The sequence below is a fragment of the Atta colombica genome, unplaced genomic scaffold, assembly GCF_001594045.1.
Source record: "Atta colombica isolate Treedump-2 unplaced genomic scaffold, Acol1.0 scaffold9, whole genome shotgun sequence".
Lineage (NCBI taxonomy): Eukaryota > Metazoa > Arthropoda > Insecta > Hymenoptera > Formicidae > Atta > Atta colombica.
The window spans coordinates 373801-381089 of NW_017259583.1; positions in this window are offsets into that span (position 1 = coordinate 373801).

Consider the following 7289-nt stretch of genomic DNA (forward strand, 5'->3'; position numbering starts at 1 on the left):
ATATTATCTTTGTAAATTATAAATTAATTTAATATTTTATATCTCAGAGAATAGAAAACTGTCACCATGTTTTTCTTTATTTTTTATAAATCATTTTTCTGTAACTATTTATAAAAATTATAAAAATTCTTACAATTTTTTTATCGTAATTTTTTAATTTTTATCATTTCGATTTCAGTATTCTCCATACATTGTGTATCTAAAATTATGTTATCGTGTGATATCGCGTCATATTGTTTAGGCCATAAAACTTTATTGCTGAACACACAGCGACAGATTTTCTTCTGTGAAGGACAGAAAATGTTTTCGAGGGTGCACGATTGTCGGCCGATCGATGAAACGACAAATGAGTGGCTGAATAAAACGAGCTTACCACCCGTGTTGATTCAAGGCAGCTACGTCTAAGTTTACATTAGACCCACTTCCGTTCGATTGATTATTCCGAATCAGTTTACTTGGTCGGCGATTTCTACCATATCATCGAGAAACTCCTCATCGATCTCGCCAACTCGCCTTCTCATTAACGAACCGCCGTGTTACCCGCAAAGGTAACCCACAAAGAGCCTGGAGACTCATCGTACGGTTTATCTTCCTTCCGAATCTTTCAGAGTCCAACCGATGATATCTTTTGTAATTTTACAAAAGTGATAAAAAAGAAGGTATAAAAATATTGCTCTTTGACGAAATCTTGCTAGTTCTTTCCTAGAGAGTAATTCTTAGAGAGTCATAAATAATCTGTTATATCCACGGAGAAAAATATTGCGAAGATCACGTTTGGTTCCCGCACAAGCGCCCATTTTCGGACTCATGGAGGATTAAGAGCATTGTACACAACCAAACCAAACAGGTGTTACGAGCTTTACTCGTTATTCGAGCTCAACTCGTTATTTCTTGCCAAACGTTCTCGTATTTCGAAAAGGTACGTTTACTATGATCGGAGGAAAGAAACGGAGTCTACCGAGTTGAAAAATAATCTCATTTCGGTGATCGAGAGGCCGTGACCGGTCGCGATCGTGTCGTCAAAAGAACGAACGTCTCCGTCACCTTCCTCTCGACCCCGTTTTACGACTGACATTTATTCTCGAGGAAAATATTTTTAGCCGCCGACGACAGGCGGTAACGTCTGCCCGTCGTCGTTACGCCGATTAATAACTCCTTCTTTATGTGCATCCCTTTTCGTCTCTCTTTTCTCCTCTTCCCACTATCCAGTTTCCGTGGCTGCTACTCCATTTGTCTGCGGTACTATTCGAGAGCGACCACATTTCTCCGCGCGGAACTCGGACAATTGGCTAGAAAACTCAAGAACCTTGCAATTCTCAAAAAGGACAAAATCGGAGACACATGTATCTTTCTTTTTATCATCAACAATCGGTTTGTTAAATTATTTTATTGTCAGTTATTCACTGCATACAATACACATAGATGCTAAATCATTTTGATTAACGTTTTCATTTATTTCTTTCGAAAATTATAAAAAAATTAGGTTAATATTAAATTAAATTTTGTATACCTGTATTTAATAATGTAATAACAAATTAAGATTATTTATTACATGATTAATAATTAAAAAATTAATAATTAAAATAAACTGCAGTAAAAAAAAATGCATAGATATGGGTGTAGTTAAAGTCATCTGATTATTATTTTAAACTTTTAATAAAAAGAAAATAATTTCTGTAAAAGACATTTTCTAATAATTCATCAAATGTATTTTTAAATGTAATATAATAATAATGAGTGTCATCACAATTATTAGTGTAATATTAATATCTTGCAATGTACAAAACTGTAAAATTTAGTTGGTGAAAATCATTTTTCTATTTTATTAATTTATCACTTATACTGCTAATATTATGCAAACTACTATATTTTATAGAAAAGAACATGTATAATATGAGAACATAAAAAAATATTAAAAATTTAATCAACGAAATTAAAACGGAATTAAAACGCATTTTTTAACAATCCAGATTTTCAGAGATTACAAGATTATCAAAGAGCTTCAACAGCAGAATTTTTTACAATCTAGTGTGTAAAATTCAAGAATTTTGTATGTTGACGCTGTAGAATTGTTTATACATATATAAAATTTTATAATAAAAAATAATTTTAAAGAATTGTACATTTAATAAAATATATAAAATGACCGCATAAAGTTCTTTATTTTTCTTTCAACTTAAACGGCTTGTAACTTAAAAAATTATTAGAGTCTTAAAATTTCGCGTTGCCAAAAAGATTAAATTTCATGAAACATACGTGTTCACTTTTTGCCAATTTCAAGATACTCTGCGTTCGCAGAGCTCGCAATTTCTCTCTATAGTGGATTAAACGTGCATTAAATAACAAAAGAGAAGAATAAACGAAAATGAAAAGAAACCTTTTCCTTCTTCTTAGTCACTTTAATCGCATTAATGCAAGTTCAATGCCGAGAGACGAGAAGTATTTAGCGCGCCGCGAAAGGAACTCAATCGCTTTGATTTTTCACTCCAGAAAATTACCGCTCACTGTCATCGGGAGCTTTCCCATTCAGAAAGTAAGAGAGTAAGAGAAAGAAAAAAGAGAGAAAGTACGAAAAACTCGATTAGCCGCGGTAATTCCACTCCGTTTTATTCGACGCCGAATTGCTTTCGACGCGCCTTTAGGAGATCTTTATTCTTTAATTTATCTTTCGCGTTCATATCGAACGATCGCTTATCATTTTATAAACGTACATACATACCTACAGAATGTCTCTTTCCAAGATAGGAAATTCTTTATTGAATTCAGGATCGAATTTTTCTCAGCGAGAATATTTTCTCTACAGGAACTTTTCTTTTTGTCATAAAAGATGGTAATATTCGAATCTCTTTGTTCTGAATCTCTCATTCGTTTCCCGTTATTTCTTCACATTTCTATTTTCCTTGTTTCTTCTTTCCTTCTGCTTTCCTTTCTATTCTTTTTTCTCTCATTCTATTTTTCTTTTTTTTTCTCTTTTTTTCCTCTCTTTTTTTCCTTTGCATCTTCTCGCATTATTCGCTTTTCTCCCTTTTCCTCTTCTCCTATTCTAATGGATTGTTTTCGACGTGTTTTCAAAGAGCTTTTATTTGAATTTATTTCGTGCTCATATAAGTAATCCATCGCGCGCAAAGAGCAACCCTTTCACGACGCCATTCCTCGCTGGATGGTTCATGCATAATGTATTCACACCAGCGGATGCTGGCTTATGTTGCAGATAGAGCGGTATCATTGTTTGCGAATCATTGAATCGAGAGCATTATCGTGTAGTACGATACAATTGTGCATCAGGAGTTACGAAAAGTTTGGAGAACTACATATTAACCTCGTACATAATATTAACTAACATCAACGATGTGCAAAATTGAACGATATATTTTTCGAAAAATATTTCAATATGCCTGAAGTGAAAAACGCTCTTGTTAAGAAATTTTGCGCAACAGAGCTCTATGTTCATAATTTAATTTCAAGAGTTAAAATGAGTTAAAATGAGAGTTGCGAAATAATTGTGAAATTGCTGGAAAATTCAGCATTATTATTATATATATCCTGGATGAATGTTAATGATGTACGCTATTTTCTAGCGTTGAAATCTTAAATGAAGTAATTTTCAGCCAACGTCATGTAAGACCAACTGGCTTACCAAACTTATTTGCAAGCTAAAGCTTGTTTCTCTTATACGGAAAGACAGAATTTCATTCGTCGTGCTTTCTGAATCGCTAATCAAGCAGTACAGTTTCTGAATCTATTAGATTCGCCTGGGTAAGAATTTATGAAACTTTCGTTCACGAGGTGTAACGCTACTTTTAAAAATGAAAGAAAAACATTGATATCATCACATAATTGGTATTTTATTGCAGAAAACACGATAACATAACGTTTGTAAAAATTTACGTATAATTTGAATGAATTATTATAATGCTTCAATAATGTAAAATATACGTCGAAGATAAACGTCACGTGGAAAATTGCATCCTCTGAATAGGAACGTCTTGCGTTAAAGTCATATTGTGTAAATAAACGAGAAGATGGCTTCTTAATGAATTTATGAACTTCACTATGGTCGCTGATATTGTTTTGAACCGGTCGGATAGAGTGTATGAATTATCTATAACCGGTAACGCGCATGAAAATCCTTTAAGCAACTTTAGGCCAGTTCGCCGCGGAATAACACTCCATCGACATAGAGAATCAACAAATTTCGCACCCTTTATATACTCATGAATTAACACAAATAATTATTGTATATCCATATATTAACGCACATAATTATTGTATAAATACCTATATCTATATATATATCCGCTTTTGTCTTGAAAGTCGATCGAATAATAATAAAAAGTATTTGTTCAATGCGTTACTGAAGATATAATTTTGAAAATCAATCAGAATTGTCGAATGTTCGGAACAAGTCCCACAAATTTTGAATAAATTGTAAAATGAAAACGAGTATTTTAACCGACTTTTAAAATCGATTTAAAAAATTCCTTACAATTTCTTAAGCTCTCGGTAAAAATAAATTTTTCTCGGGACAAAGATATTGATTTAAACGCTTCATTTCGTACGATTTCCTAACGTTTATTTCTCTCTCTATATCTCTCCGACGACCAAAAGATAAATTAAACTAAAATATTTAAGGATCAAAATAAAATTCGATTAATTTTAAATATCCCGTACATTTAGTTCACCAAGATATAAAGAAATAAGAAAATCTTCAGTTCTTTAAATCGTGGAATGCTTCTGTCTGGCAGAGAACGATAAATCAACTTGGAAGTTTTTTCCGCGACGGAAGTTCTCGCGGTGCGACGACAGATCTCGTCTCGATTAATCAAAAAAGTGGCGCTTGTCTGCGAACTGCGAATTGCCATTAATATCATTTGGTCTGGTCGTTACGCGATGTCAAAATACAGCGGTGACGCGCGGTGCGCCAAGTAAGTAAGTTGTTATAATGCCAACCTCCATAGTAAATCTAATATGTAAAGAGTTAAAAATTTTCAAAATATCAGTAATGCTCTCTGATAAAACCGCTGAAATGATGTCATACACATATCGAAAATAAAATAATAACTATACAGATAACCTAATTGCAATTTCCTCCAAGTCTTGCATAATTATATCAGCAACGATTGGGAACAAAGGACTCTATTGGAGTTCCAAAAATTTGTTTGTAAAATTTTTGTTAAACATAAAAAAAGTGAAATTTAATACCAAATGAATAGCAATTAAATCTCTCTCTCTCTCTCTCTCTCTCTCTCTCTCTCTCTCTCTCTCAATGATATCAGATACCAATTCTAAAGAAACATTAATGAATTAATGAAACGACATTCAAAGAAATCAATAAGTAATTAGGTTTGAAACGAACATTCTTTAGATTTTCGATAAGATGGAAGCTATTCTTAATATGGCTAGGAGCTTCAGGTATAGAATTATTAAAGATATTATGCAGATACAATGAAAAATAATATAATGGACTATTAACAGATGATACGATAATTCTTAACGGGTTATCCTGTTTACGGATCTTTGTTAATCTATATGTTCTGGGAATGTAACTTCTGATATGTCGATTACATTTTTAAAAATCTATTTTGTAACATACAGAACTGTTTTTGTATTATGAGAATCCGACTTTTATTGTAATATTATTATTCTAACATTGAGAATGACCCCAGCGTCGAAACGTTTGTACTGTACTTTTTATTAATTTTAAGTTTTAAACATTAAACGTTATTAATTTTAATTGACTTGTAGGCTTTTTGTTATTACCTATATTTATTTTATTTGAAACATTTTTCCGTATCTACCATAATTTTCGAGAAATCTTAATGCATTATTTAAAATGGGACATCCTGTATGCCATATTTCAGGGTTGGCAATTAGTAATGTTATTTATAACATCGTCACTGTTACAAGTTATTTTATTAGTAACAAATGAGTAATGACATTACATTTTCTTCTAACATGAATAATATTCATGATAACACAGTTACATTTTTGGGATAATGGTAACGATTTCACTAGTTATTTTTATCGTTTCTTTATCATTATTTCTATTCACGCAAAAGTTTTAATCATAACTAGAGCATATACTCACACACACGCGCGCGCACACACACACACACACACACGCGCACACACACACACACACGCGCGCGCGCGCGCACGCACACCCACGCACGCACGCACACACATACGCACGCAAGCGCGCGCACATGCAGGCGCGCGCATGCAAGCGCGCGCGCGCGCGCACACACGCACACACACACACACACACACACACACACACACACGTATATACATATTTATCAGTTTGAGTTTTATTCCTCTATTAAAAAATAGAATTCTGACATCTTTTTTGTATTGTATTTATTGCAAGAATCTGCATATATGGTAACAACGTTTTTCATCCCAAGTAGAACAAAAACGTTGAAAAAATATTGAAAAAATGTTTTTTCTTAACGTTGAGTAACAGTTACAATTATAAACATTTTATAATTGATTTTAATACATTAGTGTCCATGTTAGAAATAATGATTAATTTAACGTTTATAAAATTGATATAAAAACATAATATAAAACGTTTTCTTTACTGAAAGAAACTATTTTAAAACGTTTACCTACAAGTTTAGCTAATTATAATATCTACATAACCCATTTTTATAATAGTATGTTTATTCACTGAAAAAAATGCATACAATTTTATATGGAAGTAACATGTAGAGAAGACCGGGGCAAGTTGTTACACGAGATAAATAAATTAAATTCTTACAGATAGATTTTTAGTTGCCACAGGTGGCAGCTCATTTTTATGAATTTTTATATATGATTTTTATATGTGATACTCTACAGCTTCACTTAGTTTAGTTGTATTTGAACTTTAGAAGACGTTACATATATTTTTTTGATTTTCATTATTAAATTTCATTGTATAAATCGTTATTGTATATGTAAGATAAAAATATATGATTATCCTTTTGTATATTTCTTTTATATATATTTGATTATAATAACACATTTTATTTGAATTGATACATATACTGGTTTTCGATTTATATTTTTTTGAATTGGAAATGGAAGATTGGAGCAAGTATGATCGAGGCACTTGGGGCAATGTAATAACTTACTCTATTGAAAACAATTTTCTTTTCTTCTGAATGATGCACAGACTTCTATAAATAGGCTGCCTACTTCGTCTCCATGTTTGGAGACAACACTGGGCAGCGCCATTTTGTGTTTATTCCACTCTCACATGTATAAATTACACGGATAATAACATTAGTGTTTTCACATAAATT